Below are 19,314 nucleotides of genomic sequence, written 5' to 3' on the forward strand. Positions count from 1 at the left end.
AATGTCTGATTGGTTGTGGAAAGAGACCAATCAGAGGTTGAAGTGAAGTTACAAGGTTATAATCTTATGCATATAAAGATCTGGCCCGAGATAAGTCTGATTGGTTGCTTAGACTTTAGATTAGAGTTACTTTCCATTTTTCATCTGTGACATAGAAAAAGTGGAGAAGGTTGCAAACAGAGTAGCCTCTGGTCCTTTTGCTACTTTTGCATGCAAAGTTAGAGTTTTCCTCTTTACTTAGTTGTAGGAAGTCAGTGTGAATTGGCCTTAGGTTCTCTGCCTCCAGACCCTACTCTACTGCCTCAACTATATCTTACTAAATACAAGTTACTAAATACAAGTCAACTATATCTTACTAAATACAAGTTAAATGTACCCTCAACTCAGTGTTCCTTTGATCAGTTTCTAAAAAATGTCCATGGCCACTCAATACATGCAGAGTATATTGGAGAGGAAGCCAGGGTGGAAAAAGACAAGCCTTAACCTATTGAAGTTCAAATATCTAATTTTGCAAGTTTTTTACAGAAACATGAGACTATGTGAATTCACTGCTAGGGCTCATCTCTGGGCCTGATAAGGGGCCTAATAAGCAAATAAGAGGCCCTGAGAACCAAGCTCCATTAACTTCATGAAGCATCTGAATCTGCCTGGGCTCTCCTGACTCAGACTTTCATCTTAAAGCTTCATGCCCAAGCTGGTATGGCTCTTTGAGGAACTCGTAAGAGTTTTGTGGTTCCCAGTACACTCATAGGGTGCATACTGAGAACCACAAAAAGGGAGTGTCCAGAGCCTTCTTTGCCTTTATGGATTATTTCATGAGCTGCTTGATATGTCCTAAATCTTATCCTCTCACTCCTTTCTCTGTCTCCATTTCTAATCTACTAATCTTAAAATTTATTCTTCTTTTCTGGCTTCAGTTTATCCTCTAGATTGACTCCATAGACCATAAGCTCCCTGAGTAAAGCCTGTCCTAGCTTTCCCCAGCCCCAGGACCCTCTTCTTAGAGAGCTTTCTAGATACTTTAGGAAGCTCTTCCTAGATGAAACATGAAAGATGTTTATGCATATGAAAAAATGCTCAAGCTAACTCACTGGCAATCAGGAAAATGCAGACTGGAAGTCACAATGAGTTATTATCTTATCTTGTCTCATAATATTGGCAAAATTTAAAAAATCAATAGTTTTGTGAGCTGACATCATTGCTCGCAAATAGTTATCATTATACAATTAAGAGGGGATGCCTTACTTGGACTGTCTGTCAAAATTCATAATGCACATACCCACTGATCCATGTACATTTTAGAACAGGTTTTACGGAAATATACTCAAGTTTACTCAAAGATATACCATGAGAGTTTTTTATTGTAAAATTAGAATAATGAAAAAGTTGAGATAACATGAGTTTCTATCAATAGAAAATAAGTTGAACAAATTATGTTTCATCCATTCTACAGAATAACTTGCAACTATTTAAAAAACTGAGTGAGGTATGTTCTGGCTTAGAAATATTCCCAAGACCTATTAATATGTGAGAAAATCAAGTCAAAACACAATATGTGTAGTGTGGTCTTATTTTTCATGGATGAAGAGAGTTTGAGCAAACCAAATGACCTCTTGGGATCTCAGTCTCCTCATTTGTGGAGAATTCCTCCAACTTTCCAGATGATGGAGAATTAAAGGTGATAATGGAGTCAAAAGAATTCTATACACTGTAAAGTTCTATCTAATTCCACCATTTAAAATGTATCAAATGAGAGGGAAAAATCTTGAAAGCCAAAATTATTGGCTTTGTATAGGATACCCCTTAAACATTGAAAGTTTCCTACTGTCTCTTAAAGATTTCTTAGGAAATAAATTGCTTTGCTTTCTGCTGGAGCTAGCTGTCACATAACATGTGTAAGTTAAAGCATATCTAGCAAATGTCTAGTGCAAAATAAGCACCCAAATAATACTTCTGGAACGAATGACTAAATCACTGAATAGAATGAAAGTCAAGCAGACTGTGTTAATAGAAGACATGGTGCTAGTCTTGGAGGCTTTGTTAATGCCAGAATTCCACTAACGACTCCAAACTGAGGTTCACCTTGATGGAATATTGCAGTGCTATTTACATGATCATCAGGATGAAATATGATGTGAAAAGAACTAAATACTAAAATAGAATGTACACTATGATTGTGATTATGCATAAGTAAAATATTTTTAAGAGATGAGCCATGGAAGGCAAACACAATATTGAGAAGAGTTGGTTTGTTTAGCCTGGTGATATTGTGGGTAACTATTTTTTATTCTAGGGCTGTTATAACATTTCAGGCCATAGACATTTTGCTTACTTAAATCTCTCTTAAAATTGAGTATCTTTCCATGGTAAGAGACATAGGCTCTCACAACAGAAAATTAGGAAACTAGAGAAGAACTGAAAGGATAAATTTATGCACTCCTAGAGCTATCACCAGTCAACAATTGCTATTAATATGCTGTGTCTTTTGTTGGAGTCTTCCTACATTTTTTATTTTACATTTTAGGAGGAGATATTTTACATCTTTGAGTTTTATACCTATTATTTAGATCTTCTTTTTCTCCACTCAGGAGTAAAATGTCATGAAGAAGAGCTTGTGTTTGGAGTCATGGGGTTTGGGTTCAGTTGCTTGCCAGTTCCCACAGCCTTGGCCAAGAACTTTCTCTCTCTGAGTCTCAGGTTTCTCATTTGTTAAATGACCATATTCTTAGTACCTGTATCATAAGTGAGTTTTTGCATGTAAACTGCAAACTCAATTCCAGACATACAGTAGGCACTCTAGAAGTACGATTTTGGAATGAAGAATAAATGAGTCAAGTAGAGGAAATTGACCTGGTTGAGATCAGGGAAGGCTTCTTGGAAGAAGTGCCATTTGATCTGGGATTTAAAGGTTATGGAGGGGTTTGCCAAGCTGAGAAGGGGACCAGGTACTGGGGGAGGTTGGGAGAGAAGAAGGATCATTCAGATCAAGGGAATAGCATCTGCCATAACTCAAATGGAGAATCAGAGGCAGAAGGGAAGCAAAAGGAGGTCAGTGAGAAAAGAGGCGAGGAACAAGGGGGAATGTGGCACAGAGAGGCCAGGGAAGTCAGCGAAGCCAAGATGGTGCAAGGCCCTAAGTCCATCCCAAGGAGGCTAGGCTTTGTCCTAGAGAACAATAAGGAAGCCATCAAAAGGTTTTAAGGAGGGAAAGGCCTGGTCAGACTTTTATATTTAGAAGAGTGCTCTCCCTGCAGTGTGGGGCACAGATTGGGGAGTGAGGGCAAACTAGAAATTGGGAGACCTCATAAGAGGCTGTCTCCCTGTTCCTGGCAAGAAATGGTCAGAGCTTCACCTAGTTGGTCCTTTAGCCATAAGTTTTCCTACACAAGTAAGCAAACACCAAGACTGGTTTTGTGACTGGTTGTTGCCTGGCTCTTAGTTACCAATGCATCTAAAAATGCACCTTGCTTGGCCAACTTTGCAGCCTACTGTTTAGAATCTGCAGGTGTCCCATGAGCTGGAATGAAAGAGTAAGGATGCATAATTCGGCCTGGCCTGAAAAAGGTACAGACAGTGCTACCGTTGATAGAGGAGAAGGCTGCCCTCCAGGCCTGCAGCAAGCACCCTAGGTTTATATTCCAGACCACCAGCCACTGTAATTATACATTCGAAGGCCTCAGCAAGGCATGGTATAGATGCTCGCAGCCAGGGTCCCTGTTATAAAGGCTCTGGTCTTGGTTGGTTATTAACTATACTGTACGAAGCCTCATAAACACCTTTTTACACGTACAGTGCAACCTTTCAATACAACAATCAAAAGCTTTTCAACAAATTACAGTCTCCTAGAAAAGAGACCCCTTGATTACTTCCCAGAAAGAGGTGGAGGGAAACTTTAGACAGAACTTGTTCAAAGCCTGATGTTTAGAACTGTGTTTGTTTTGGGCTGGAAATACTAGCCTAGATTTCAGAACTTGAACAGGTCTAGGGAAATCAATGCCAATTAATCCAAATCTTACCAGCGGAAAAATCAAGCCACAGATATAATTTAGCCGACCAGTTCTACTTTACAGATGAGCAAAACGAACTTAGAGAGGGGCAGCCACTTCTAAGGTCACCTGGGAACTCAGAGGTGGAACTGGGAAGAATGCGGAGACTAGCTGCCTAAATCCTCCTTAGGCAGACAGTGGTGTTCAGATTCTGCCTTGGGTTCACATTATTTGTTCAGAGTTTGTCATCTTGTAATAAAAATGTTGAGTCCTTATCCACAATACCATTTCCTTTTCATCATACTTTCTCTGATGTTCCCAATCAAGCAAACTCTTTCTCCTCTTCTAGAAATAGCTCTCTAGATTTCATAGACTAGTAAAATTTGCAGACCTAGGGTTGTGAACTTTTTATTTTGCCAAGTAAAGACATTGAAAAAACAACAAGCAAAAGAGACAACTACTCAAGAATGTGCGCAATTTGTGATCACCAGCTTTCACACAAAGAAAACACATTATCACCTAAGGAGAAGAAAATAAAAGAGAGGAAGAGAAGGAGAGAGAAAAGGAAAGATAGAAATTATATGGGCCATAATGGTGGTGGTTACATGAGTGTATACATTTGTCAAAAAATCATTGCTGTTCATGAGAAGGTGTGCATTTTGACAAAACAAAAAACAAGGCAAGATATGAACAATGAAAAGTCCCATAACCTGATCAGGCATATCTTTCTTGAACCCAAGATCTGTGTCTGCATTTGGAGCTGTGCAGAAGGACACAGAAGGATGGATGCATAGACAATCCCCTAATCTCACTTTCCTTTAGCTCCTTCCCTATCCATGTCCACCCAGGAACATGCTGACCAGAGCATGTGTCTACTCAGTATCTCTGATGGAAATCCACCAAGGATACAGCCAGGAAATCCCTCTGCCTTTGAAATTGCCAGGAGCCCTTAGGGAAAGAGCACAATTGTTCTAGGCTTTAGTATCTTCTTTTGCTCATGGAGAAGGTCATCACCCTCCAGGGATGAATGTGGGAATCTCAACAGCATGTCTTGAGAGTTCAGGGCCTTACACACTCAAGGGGAGCTAAATAAATCCATCCAGACTTGTTTTCTTAGTTCCAGCCTTTACTCTTTTGCTTATAAAACATGACGCTTAGAGGAAACTGAGACAATGCTGACTTAGGGATTAGAAAGATCTGGGTATGAATTCTGGCTTGGATAGTTAACTAGCTGTGTGACATGGGGCAAGTAACTTCACCCTGATGAGCCTCTACTTCCTCTGCTGTAAAAAAAGGGGTCACAATATCGACCTAACCGAGGTGTTGTGAGGATGGAACAAGATAACATGTGGAGGGTTGCCAGCTCAATGTCTTCCAAATAGTAGGTTTTGAATAAATGTATAGATATTATGATCACTTCTCCCAGACAGTTCCTTGTGTTTCCTAGAAGCTAGCAGAAATTGTAGAGCTTTTACAAGTAGGATGCTTGCAGGTTCAGTCTTCTCAACTTTAAAGCAGTGAGAATAAAATGAGGTGACTTATTTTATGTGGAATGCTTATCTCGATGCTTGGCATACGGTAGGAACTTACTAAATGAGAGCCACAACGGCACTGGCGAGAAGTTCTGCTCCCTTTTGTCCAAATGTGGCTGGCCATAGGGTAGTCACTAATTGTACCATTTTTTAAATCAGGCAATGCATATTTTCCTGAAATTTTTAAAAGGCTTAAATGGACATGACTGGACCCCTAAATGCTAAAACAGGTTATGAAATTGGAATTTTGTTTTTTTCCGTTTTCTATTATTAGGGAGCAGAAACTTCAGTCTTCTTAGTTGCAGCTGCTCTCTCCATGCCAGGAATACTGTGGAGCACATAAGAGGTGCTCCATAAATATTTGTTGAATGAATGAATGAGTTTGCTAATAAAAGAATGAATGACAGTAATGTGTCTGAGGCCTTTCAAGTTCTTTACTCAACCAAATATGACTACTTACAAACATGATGCTAAGGCAGGAAGGCAGATATAAACACTTTAAAGAGATTCTCAAGTGAATGGCTGCAGTTAGAAATCCAAGCTCAGGAGTGCTTCTCCTTGATCTCGAGTCCTTCTGACTTGGGTTTGGGTTGGATCAGGCAGACTGAGAGAAAGCACACTACGTCTCTGTAATCCCACAGAGTCCTTCACACATTAGATGTTCCAGGATCGATGTCTCCCAAATTACTCAAAAAAGGTTACTACCTGGTTAACTGCCCCTCTTCCTCAAACTAGAATGTGAAATTAAAATTCACGATGATTTGCAAAAAAAAAAAAGGCTTGTGACATTGCATGCAACCAAACCCAAGCCAACAGTCAGCAAAAATCAAAATCAAAACTAGCAAACATTTCTGGCTTTCCAGGACTCTTTCTTATTCATGCTTGGGTTTTAAAACCCCACAAGACAACAGGAATACTCTAATTGGAGCCTGGGAGGAGGCACAGAATGGCCAGTTGCTAGTAAAACTGAAAGCATTTATTTATTATTTAATTTGTTTGCCCAGGAGACTTTGCTCCTGATGGAACATCTGGCTTTCATTGTAGACTAACTTTTACCTAATTGTACAGCTGGGGAGATTAAGGCACGAAGGGTCACAGGCCGAGCCCAGCCAGGACCCAGCCCCCCTACGAAGGCTTTGCTCCTCGCTTCAGGGTAGAGACCACACTCCTTGCCTCTGGTCCTCCAGTGGAGACCTATAAATAAGAAAGGAATTACTCTTTCAAGTCCTCACTCACTTTCCTTCTGATTCTCATTAATGGCAGGATTGAGTGCTGAGGACAAGGAGGGAGCTGGAAGAGGCAGGAGGAAGGGCAGCAACCACAGTGGTTCCAGACCATAGGCGGGTAGAGGGGGTGCGGTACAGTACAGACCCAAGCTGGTCTTCCAGGGGTCCTTTGTCAAAGCCCAGCTCTTCTGCCTCAAAGTGGCTGGCACAGAACAGGCAGAGTCCATTTTCCAGCTGCTAGGGGAACAAAGGAAGATTTCAACTGCACCATCAGGATGCTGGAATGGAAAATGAATTAACTTCCTACCTGGAGTGGCAGCTGCCACCAATGAAATGTTCTTCATTGAACTTGAATCTCATTTTTACTAATTCCAGTGTGAGCTTGGGCAGGTTGTTTAATCTCTCTGAGGCTCACTCAATTCCCTGATATCGTGGAATTGTTGGGAGATAATTTATGTAAAGTACCTAGTATAAATAGCTGATGTTTAGTAAGAACTTTAAAAAAAAGGTAGCAATAACCAGTCTTTAAAAATTGCTCATGAAATCATGCACTATCGTACATTCATTTATACAAATGCTTTCCCCTTCAGGGTTATCTGGAGAACATGATGCAATGAACAAGGATTGAGGGGGGACTAGAGTGCTTGTTTGGGCCTCAAACCCTCCTAACCACCAGGGAACTGAGGAAGTGGTGGCACAGGACCTTGAAGATACGTGATAACAATCAAGAAACTTAAAATCTATCTTGTGTGACAAGTGCACCTGAGCAAAGGTCAAGTGTTAGTTCAGGGCTCTATCACCTGATATAGCCAAAGGGGGGACCACCTAAGTCAGACTCAGAATCAACGAGGTCTAGAATTGTCAGGGAACACTTCATAGAAGTGGGACTAGATCTGGGTTTTGAAGGATGGGTAGGGGTAAGAAAGGCAGAGTGGCCCTGGTAGAGTGTTCCAGAAGACAGTGTAAATGATGGCACAGTTTGGGTGAGCTTGGGCCAGAGATGAAGGTGAGCAGTGAGAATACCAATCTGGACAGAGAAATGACAGGCATATAGGGGTGCAGAGGGCAGCGTGCTATATTCTGGGAGGCCTTGAGGGTCAGGCATAAGTACGGTGTTCCTCCTGGGCTATGGACAATATAGGCTATTGTGCTAGGGAAGACCATGATATGCGGGTACTGGAGGAAGCTCACATGCATAGACAACATGGATGGGACTAGAAAATACTAAAAACTGATACTGTCATAGAATTTCCTGGACTTCCTGCCTCACCAAGGCTCAGTCTAGCCTTCTCAACCCATAAATGTGTAACATTTCTCTCTTTTATGGACCCAAAATCATGTTTTATTTCCCTGAATTTCGTGTACACCCTACTGTCCTTGGTCAGGGAACATATGCAGCAGTGTATCTGTCCTGGTATAGCATTTCGGCCAGGAGTAACCCAGCTTCGATGCAGCTCAAGCCTGCTATGAAAGTCCAAGTTGTTGGTTAGCCAAGACTTTCAGAAAAATAAGGAGATAAAGTAAGAAAAATTAGACTGGAAACCACATACCCCATTTAGCCATTGTTTAGGTTACAGACTTGAACAAAGCAAAATGAGACTAAGCCTGATACAGAAACATTCATGGTGAGTCTTAGGAGAGAATAGGGATGCAGAGGAGACCGTAGCATTAGGTGGCTCTCATTCTTATGGTATCGCAACGACTTTATACTTCTTGCCCTGATAGTTCCTGGGGTGGTGGCATGAAAAACACACTTTAGAGAGAGCAGACATCAATAAGAATCCTTATTCTACCACTTCTAGTTGCGTGATCCTTAGGCAGATCACTGAACTTTTTTGTCCCTCATCTTCCTTGTCTATAAGAGGACAACTTTATGTTTCAAGGATCAAATAAGGTCGTGAGTGCTAAAGCACCTTGAAAATGGATTTCTAAATATATGGTGAGCACCTATTATAGGCTGAGCACTGTGCAAGGTGGTAGGAATGAGTGGGGTTGAATTCAAATAATTATAATGTAGCTCACAGCACATTTCTCAAGTGCACTCAAAGTGAAGAGATGTTGCCTGAATACATATGTCCCATTGTCATGTAATGTATGATGTGCTGGAAAACTAGAATTCTCCACTGCAAGACTTCTCAAAACATGTAATATGCTAATGTGCATTGGGCTATGAGCAATGGGATGCTTGAGTTAGAGCTATTGATTTTCAACAGCAAGAGCAGTCCTCTTCTCTTTGCTAGTAAACCTCAATTCATTTCACCTCAGTAACACTTATCTCAAGAAACATCCAAATATTTCAAATAAAAATAAATTTTAATTCAATTTAATTTAGTAAAGAGAAAGACATACGCTTCTTTTTATCAAATCATGGTTTTGGGTATTTATTTGATAAGCAATAAGTATGCTGAAAATGGCACTCTAGGACTTGACGATATAGGGGAAATCTTCTGTGTGGGTCTTTCCTGGTTTTTATTTCCCATTTGTGTCTTAACCCTGCCTTCAACTTGTGTAAACTGACCACTCTCACCAGAAACAGTCAATGGAGGTGCCAGCAACATTATTGGACCATCTTGCAAGGGCAAGTCAGCCATCAAAGGGATCACACAATGTGGTTCTTCTTTTCAATAGGTTAGGCTACATAAAAGAGGGGTTTGCTGCCAAGTTCAATTCCCGTGTCCCAGTAGCTTCATATAATTTGTCACAAATCTACCTGGTTCCTACTTGTTCCTACTTAAATACCTTTTTTTTTTTTTTTTTTTTTAAGAAACAGGGTCTTGCTCTGTTGCCCAGGCTGGAGTTCAGTGGCACAATCACAGTTCACTGAAGCCTTGAACTCCTGGATTCAAATGATCCTCCTGTCTCAGCCTCCCAAGTAGCTGGGACTACAGTCATGTGCCACCACACTGGGCTATTTTTTTAATATTTTTGTAGAGATGGAGTCTCACTATATTCTCCAGGCTGGTCTTGAACTCCTGGGCTCAAGTGATTCGCCCACCTTGGCGTTCTAAAGTGTTGGGATTACAGGTGTGAGCCACCACACCTGGCCTTTCTACTTAAATGTCTGAGAGAAATATCAGCATATCAAAGTGGCCAAGGTTGGAAGTCAGGGCGATCTGGCTGTGACATCTGTCACCCCATTGATCACTAGGCTTTATTTGGCTGATCTGGATGGCTAGGCTTGTGTCCCTTCCCTCTCTTACCACTCCATGTACATCCCTCCAGAAGCTGTGGGCTTGGTCAAAGCGGATGACCATCCCAGGTGGAGGAGAACCAGTCTTTGGTTAAGCATATATGAGTAGCTGCCCTCCCCTGCTAGAACCTGCAAATAAGCTCTCAAAGTGGCCCAGGTTGAGATTGGGATTTCTCCTCCCTCCCGATCTTAAACAACGACCAAGGATAAAGGCAAGAATTAGCCTTAAATATTTGATCATGTTCATCTCTAAGAAGGGAAAGGTAGAGCTGTTTTGAGCCTTGCTCCCAGAAGGACAATGAATGTTATTAAAAACATCCATTACTGTGTACATATGATCTGTGTTTCATGATCCTGGAAGAGAAGGCCTGAATCCTAGCCTGTGAGACTTTTAGAATAACTTTCTCTGGAAATCTTCCTGAGATGCTGAGCTCTGTCCTTTCTATTTCCATACCTTTCAGTCCAACTTGAAGGTAGTTTAGAGAATTAAGATAAATGAAGAAAAAAAATTTTATTTCCACTGCCTTTTGCAAATGGAGTACCTTGAAGCAAGACCACACAAAGTCACTAGCCCAGCACATCTTCAGGAGTCAGCATGGAAAAGAAAAAAAAAAAAATCATTGTGTGAGTGGACCCTCTTCACAATTAAAACAGGGAAGAACTGACAAGCTAACCGTCTTGTCTTTCAGGGTCTTATCTTCACTTAGCTCACACTCAATTCCACTAGGAATGCCCTGTCTTCTAAGCCTTGCATTCCAGCCTCCTAAATACAACTTTCCCCATTCTACTTTCCTTCACAACTGGCTCTCACCTCACCCTAAGCTTGAGCAGCCCTGTCGTCATTATCCGCACACACCTTTTCTTCTCATTGTCATGCATGTATTAGATTTTCATCCCTAAGCTTGGGTGTAAGCTTCCTGAAGTTGCGACTTAATTTCTTTAACCACCAACAGTACCTAACTCAGTCATGGACATATAGTAAGCAGTCTCCTACCAAGTATTAGTCAATTTTTGGAGGTGGGGGGGATGGGGAATTACCAGCCAAGCATTTAAAAATGGAAGGATTGCTAGTTTAATAGTGTCACTATTTATTTGTCTCGAGCAATAGAACTTAGGTTAGAAGGAAGAAACCAGGGGGCTTTCTCACCCCTTGCCATCTTCTTCATTACATACTCCACTATATTAATAGATTACACCCCTTCACCTATCAACATATCAACACTATTCAAAACATTTTCCAGTAACATATGTACTACACACACACACTCACACACTCATCATCTTTTTGTTTGTTTGTTTGCCCCGGCAGACAATGCCTAAGAAGTTGGTTCTCTGTCGTTCACTCTCCTCCTAGGCTTTAAAAAGCATGAGAAAGGAAAATGTTGTAGATACTAGCATCTGATTATAGGGGGTGCAAGAAATCTGTATTCTTGCTGTTGACAATTCACCCTGCACGGGAAACAGTGTCATGCATTGTAGAAAGAGAAAATGCTAAATCTGCCCTTCAGATAATACATCTCTGCTTAGGAAAGCAGAAATTGGGGGGCAAACACATTGAGTCACTCCTTCTTTCATTATTTTTGACATTGATTTGTCATTAAGAAAATTTATTAGGCTCCAGATTAAATTGATTTGAAGAATCATTAATTCATGGGATGAAGCGAGAGCCGTTTGGCCTCCCCACGCTGAAATGAGGCAGTATTGATAAAACAAAGGGGAAAATATCAGAGCTGTTTAAAATGCACTTTTTCCCACTTGGAGAAATATTTTGGACATAATTCGGGGAAGACATTCTAGTAGTCCATCTTAGTCCACTTTTAGCCCGAAGAGGATTTTCCCAGTGTCTAAATCAGAGAGATGGATATGAATTTCAGAGTGAATGACTTCAGAAGAAAGAAAGGTATCAATTGACCAATTTGCTTAAATAGAGATTAAAACACAGCCTCCCTCCTCCCCCAACAAGAGAAAATCAGAATCCCACTTGTCTGCACCCCAGTGCTGCCGCTTCCCAAAGAACTTTCCCCTTCCCCACTGTGATGACTTTCAGTAGAGCCAGGGCAACCTCCTCATTTAAGGTAGCTTGATCTAATTTAAGGCAGGACTATTGTTTGCCTGATTACCTCCCCAACCCTTCAAAAATTATGCGGAATATAAACTGCTGTGGAACGTGCCATAAAAACAGTTTATCTTTTCTCTGAGTCATCTTCTGCTATATTTCCAAAAGAAAATCAAGCATAAAGCCCACCTCCATTATTGTATTAATCAAGACTGTTGTTTGCAAATGAAAGAAAAGCCTTAAGGAAGAAAGGAGATTTATTGGTTCATACACCAGAAAAGGCCAGGGGTGTCATGGCTTAGGTTGAGCTGAAGCAGGTGGTTAGACAATGTCATCAGGACCCACTTCGTCCTCCTCCTCCTTCTCCTTCTTATTCTCTCTCTCTTTCTCTCTCTCTTTTTCTCCTTCCTTCCTTCCCTCCATTTCTTGGCTCAAGCAGACTTTCCCACGGGTAGCCCCCATTCACTCTGAGATTACGTCTTCTTTACAACTATTAGTTTGGTTCAAAAGTAATTGCAGTTTTTGCCATTAAAAGTAGTGGCAAAAAATTTTACCAGGCCTTCTCTAATAGTAATTTCTATGGAAAAAGGCTTCTCTTTTCCAAGGATACCAACAACTGTCCATGAATTAGACTTTTGAATTGAATCTTTTGCTTGAAAGGGAACTTCAATCTCTCATTTATTCACTCATCCATTCCATTGCCTTCTTGTCCATCCATCTGTCTGTCTGTAACCTATTCTTTATTCGTGTTTTATTAAGTTTTGGGGACCAGAGGCAACCTTGCCTTTCACCGACTTTGAGAACAGACCGCAAGTGTAGCTGTCGCAAGCAACAATCCTTGTGGCATAACAGATGTGGTTAAGGGTGATGGGGTCATCTTTTGCTTCTCTAGAAATGTCTCAAAATGGCTGAGTTTTCCAAGCAAATTCAAGGAGGCCTGGAAGGCAGACATTGGCTCTGAGAAAAGGTGAAGAGTTAAGTTTACAATCAGGGGTACCCCTCATGACATTTGGGACCTGCTGGAATGCAGAGAAGCCACTGAGAAGAGGTGGTCCTGAAAGGCTGCATTTGGCACTGGAGCTGTGTCCTGGCACCACCATGTGTGACATGAAATGATAGTTTCTGGTGACCAAATTTTTAAAACTAGAATTTACACACACAACACACTATGGAATTTTGATGCACTGCACACACCCCAGGCTTCACTTAAGCTCTGTCTGTATTTGAGTGTGTGTGTGTGTGTGTGTATAAATGTGTTTGTATGTATTCATCTGAAAGTTGGGAGACTCCAGGAGAAGGAGCCAAGAGCCCCAGCCAAAGGCTATCCTGATAGCAGGATGCTTATTTTACAAATTCTGTGTTCGCTACAAACCCTCACTGGCTCCTCCCAGCCCCTTGAAATCTTGACCTGCCTGGATACCATAGCATCTTGTTTGGCCTCTCTTCGATGTTATTTTACTCTATTTGGGAGATTTGTGTTGTTTTCATATGAAAGGGAAGGTGTAACACAAAGGGCGTCACTGAAACTTTTCACAGCTTATCTTAGAGACCTCAGGCTAACTAAAGAATCACAGAACTGGAGACACCATCGCAAGTAGATAGAACTTCACAACTTTCACAGCATCTTTGCATCAATTATCAAATATTTGCAAACATTAATAATCCATGATGATCAAGCAGTGACTATATGTTGGGGGTTGTATTCAGTGAATTTTATATCTTATTTAATCTGTCTAATAATCATGCAAGAATAAATATTATCCTCACTTGACAGATGAACAAACTAAATATCAGAAAGATTAAACAACTTGCCTCAGATCATATACTTATTAACAACAAAGTCCAGATTCAGACCCAGATGACTGAGCTCTTTTCAAAAATATTAGCCCAGTGCTTTTGACATAGGGACACTGAGCAAATACTCTCAGGATAAACAAAATGAATTAATGAATAAATGAACAATTTTACCATGCCTGTGTCACTTCAGTGGACCCTATTGTGCCCCTGACTCTGAGGCATAGGTAACACTCAGAGACTAACGATTAGGAAACTCATGACTCTAGCAAATCTGTCCCACTCCCATCCTGTCTCTTAGGAACCATTGACAAACTGAGTCCTAGTCTAAGATCCTTAGCTGAGCCTCACTGGTCTCAGCCGAGTTCATTAATGCTATTGTGGTTCAAAGATGGTCAATACTCCAGCCACTGCCTCTGATCAGACTACATGAAAAAAAGGAATGCAACTTCTTCCTGTGTTTTGCCAATGCACAGTATGTTGTGTGGGTAATTTCTGGTCTGGCCAGTAAAAACCTCCGGGAGCCTTCCTTTAGGTCTTTAATTATGAACTGTAGGGGACACCACAAAATAAATACTTAAAATGTCTAGACAACCAGTCATCAGAGTAGGATAATTAACTTCAAACATTCTAAATTGTTGGAGGAGTCGTTATTCACCTTCTGTAGTTCCTTTCCATATCCTTCCCGAGCCAATATGTTTGTAGCAACAAGGCCAGGGAACTAGTTGAAACCTTCTCCTGATACAAAGCAGCCTCTTTCCCCTGCTCTTAAATGGCAAGTCACAAAATGACCAGAGAACATACAATAAAGGAACGTAAGCTGAGACCATTAGTTTTTCCAAAGAACGGGGGAAAAAAAACTTCTCGATTTTTAGTTACATCAAAATGCAAAAGAGCAAGCACAAAGACAGATTCGGGAAAGTACTCTTTTATTTATTTAGTCTATTTTAAGTATCTATAACTTTCTATTACTAAGGAAAAAATTAATTAAGCCATCCTGGTTTTTGACGAGACCTTAGCAAGTTTGTCTCCTGACATCTAAATGTGATTATTCTACTGTTGAACTTGGGATCTTTCTCCCCCTACACTTCGTCACTGCCCACAAAACTTCCTCTAAGGAAGTATTTTTTGCATTAAGCTCACGTTAATTTCTTCTTCTTCTTTTTTTTTTTTTTTTTGCAATCTAAAGGCAAAGCACTTCATGAAAGAGATATGGACTTCACAATCAAAACTTGCTGCGAACGTATCTGACTCCTGCCTTCACTTACAAGGGAGCGTGTGGGGAGCCCAGAAGCCTTGCTGTTAATCAGATCCAAAACCTGAACTCAAACAGCCTTGCTTTAGGCAACGAGTAGATCTTAAAACCGCGAGCCGTGGGAGAGCAAAGCTGAGAGTGGCTCTGAGGCAGAGGAAAGCTGTTCAAAATGTCAAAAGCTTACTTCCCCATACCTTTTCACATCATCCTCCTGGCAGACAATCTTTCGATAAGACATCACATAACTCATAAGAACTCTCATTGTTTGATCCCAATGTCATTTTCCTTTAAATCAAAGAAATGCCACATCAACTGTTATTTAATGAATATTTTATGATATTACATTTATAATGACCATATTTAATTGCTACAGCTCTAATTAAAGGTGATATCTGATTGCATGCATGTACTTTTGAAAAACCATAATTGTCTTGTGCAAGCCGCTGAATAGATTTAGGAATCTTCAATAACAAAATTACATTAATAGCATATGCTATTAAATATGATTGATGGCAAAATTGGACCCCTCTTGGTTCTCTACCACACAAAAGCACACACTGCTTTTGAAGATGGCGCCTCTAGTGTCAACAGGAGAGCCAGGAAAAATAGACTGGTGCCACCAAGGCCTGCCTTCCCCAAAGAGAGGGCAATATCTTAGTAAGAATAAAAGATGCCTCTGGCATTTCAGCCCTGTGTTAAATGAGTTGATGAACATTTACTTGACAGGCTTTGTGTAGCAACCCCACTCCAGTGAGGCCAGAGGAACCTATGATAGAAGGCCACTTAGAGGTGGGCAGCAGTGTTTGGGAAGGTCCCCTACAGGTGGCCACCTCCAGTGAAAGCCACCATCTCTAGAAGTAATCAGCACACACCAGCAGCAAGACAGTAATTTGGTGTACAACTACGGATGGTGAGTAGACCATGTGTGTGCCCTAGATCCTCCATGGCTTGTTTCTTCAAGTGTCTTTATCAAGCTAGCAACTCTGATCATAGAGCCCGTCATGAACAACAGGAGAAAAAATAAAGAGAAATATTAGATTCCAAAATAAATAATGTGAACTAGAGCCAAAATGATAAATTATAATTCAGAAGAGTGGATGAATGGAATCACATGTTTGCAGCTGCCTTTTCCCCAATTTAAACCTTATCACAGTCCTTGGAGGGTGAAATAAGGAAATTGAGGCTCAGGGACAGCAAGTAACCTTGGTCTTTCAGACTCCAAATTTCACACTCTTTCAACAATAGCAGACTCTGCCTCTTAGAAGGTAAAAGCATGAATGCACGTCAAGAGATCTATTGTATTAGTCTGTTCTCATGCTGCTAATAAAGACATAACCGAGACCGGGTAAATTATAAAGGAAAGAGGTTTAATGGACTCACAGTTCTACATGGCTAAGGAGGCCGCACAATCATGGCAGAAGGCAAGGAGGAGCAAAGTCACATCTTACACTGTGGCAGGCAAGAGAGCATGTATAGGGTAACTCTCCTTTATAAAACCATCAGATCCGTGAGATTTATTCACTAGCACAAGAACAGCATGGGAAAGCCCTTCCCCCATGATTCAATTACCTTGCACCAGGTCCGTCCCATGACATGTGAGAATTATGGGAGCTACAACTTAATATGAGATTTGGGTGGGGACACAGCAAAATCATATCATCTATTGTGCTTCAGGTTTAATACGCTGTGTGGGACACAGTTCAGGGGACACTGAACTGACATAATACACTGTGCGTGCTCCAGTTTGTGGGTCTAAAGAGAGGACTTCTTGTTGGGAAGGGCAATGGTTGCAAAACCATGTTGGGATAACACCTTCACAGAGATATGCTGATGGCCATCTAAGATCAAGGTTTGGTGCTCATGGAGCATTGCTTGGTGTCTAGTGGAAGAAAGTGCATAGACATGAAATCATTCCAAAGACAGCACTGAACTTTCCAGTTCTGATGAGAGCTTGTCCAGTTACTCTTACTCATCTCCCTTCTTGGCTCTGGTTGGAAAGAAAGAGAGCAAATGAAATTCTTCAGCCCTAGATCCACCTACAGGATGGTCATTCTTACTTTAAGTCATGATAGCAACCACTACCATTCATAGGATATAATAGTCTTAAACATGTGCCAAGGACTGTACTAGATGTTTTACGTACCTAATCTCACTGACTTCTTAAGGAAGTAAGAATTACAATAATTCTCTTCAATAGCTGAGAAACTGAAGTTCCAGAAGTTAAGAAAACTGTACCAGGTCTCTCCAGCTACTGTCAGAAGCAGCATTTGAATCCAGGACCAGCTGATTTTGAAGATCTTGCCCTTAAGCACAAGGATGCACTGTCTCACAAGAAAGATGGCTGAAAATTCCAGAAGACTAACCCTTTTCTGTAGCTTGGCAGGTGGATGGACTTTGCCTGGGGGACATAGTTTGTTAGCCTGAAACTAGCCTCATAAATGTTTACTGATACAAGCTCATTACTTTTCATCGTATTGGTCCTGGGCTGACTAGAGAGAAACTGTTCTCACCGTGAGAACAAGGTGAAAGCCAGAGAATGCCTTAGAAGTGAGCCTTCAGTTTTCCAGATCCCCCTCGCCTTACATCTTGGGTGGAAAGGACTGAAATCATCTTCTTCCTGCCTCCACCTACATGGTATTAAAGGTCCTGGCTTAATGGTCATCTCCCAGAGAGTCATGTGTCAACCCTCTATCACACACAGATGCTGCCAGTATCAGCTAGGATGGAGGCTACATTTCTTGGTCAATTAAGCCTCCAAATATTAGACAGTAAAACCATATCACTGATAGGCAGTAAAGAGGAGAATGAAAAAACCTAACTTGCGATATATTTTAACAGAAGACAGTGTGATTCACTCTAGAAATAATTCTAATGGACAATAAACATATAAATAATTTCATTGCACTAGTAATCAATCAATGTACATTTTTAAAAGAATATCCTCTTTTTCTACCAATAGAAATAGCAAAGATTTAAAAGAAATACATCTTACACAGTAATAAAAAGGAACAAATTACTAGCACACACAGCAACATAGATGAATCTCAAATGCATTATGCTAAGTGAAAGAAGCCAGGCTCAAAACTGTGTGATTTTTATTTATGTGACATTCTGGAAGCAGCAGAACTACAGAGCTAGGGGTGGGGAAAGAAGGTGGCTACAGAGGAGACAGGGGGAACGTGGGACTATTCTATATCTTGATTATGGTGGTGATTCCCCAACTATATATGTTTGTGAAAACTTGGAGAACTTGACACCAAAAACAACAAACAAAAACAATCATTTTTTTTCTGTAGGTAAATTATACTTCACTATTAAAATGGAAAAATTAGTACAATCTCAATTTCATAAAAAAGAAAACATTGTAGCAAGGCATATGCCAGATTTTTAATAGTTCTTATATCTAGTGATGGGTTATGGATGCTATTGACTTTCTCTACCCACCTCCCTAAACTGTATAAAATTCTTTATAGTAATCATATATTGTTTTGTTTACAGATGCTGAAAAAAAGTATTTTCATGTTTTTTAAAAAGGAAGAAAGAAGGATAATTCCCTGTGCTAATGAGTAGATAACAAGATACGGACCCTTATAGACCACTGGGAAAAGTTTGCCTTTATAATGTAGTGATACGCCTCAAAGGTACTGCAGTGTGTGTGCTTTTTAGGTGTCCACAGTAGGAAAAGTAAAAGTGTTTGCACATGGGTATTCGTTAAGTTGCTTTTGATAGAAAAAACGTCAAAGAATCCTAAATATCTAATAATAGAAGATTGGTTAAATGCATTATGATATATCTATTCAGTAGTATACTTTGTAAACGTTAATTATTAATATATGTAGATGATTTGATATGGAAAGATGTTGAATGACAACAAAGCATATATATATTACATAAATGTGCATACAAAAATTCCAGTTAGATATTTTCAAATGTTAACAGTTATCATATCCAGGTAATGACATTTTTTCAGGGCATTATTTTCTAAATTTTTCTGTCAATTTTATACAAGTGCATGACCATAATATCACATTATTGGTGATATCATGTATACACATATATGATATACACATGTTTTCTTCTTTATCCTTATTAAAGCTTTTTTGTCTCCAATTCTGTATTGTGTGATAAGACTACTGTTTCATTAGCTGTGTTTTAGTTAGTATTTGCCTGATGTTCATTCAGTTACATTCAGTCTTTAACATTTCTATGCTGTTTTATTTTAAGTTGTGTTTTTTAATCCAATTTGACGGCTGCTGCCTTTAAGTAGATGACTTT

Source organism: Nomascus leucogenys, chromosome 2 (genome assembly GCF_006542625.1).
Source record: "Nomascus leucogenys isolate Asia chromosome 2, Asia_NLE_v1, whole genome shotgun sequence".
NCBI classification, from domain to species: domain Eukaryota; kingdom Metazoa; phylum Chordata; class Mammalia; order Primates; family Hylobatidae; genus Nomascus; species Nomascus leucogenys.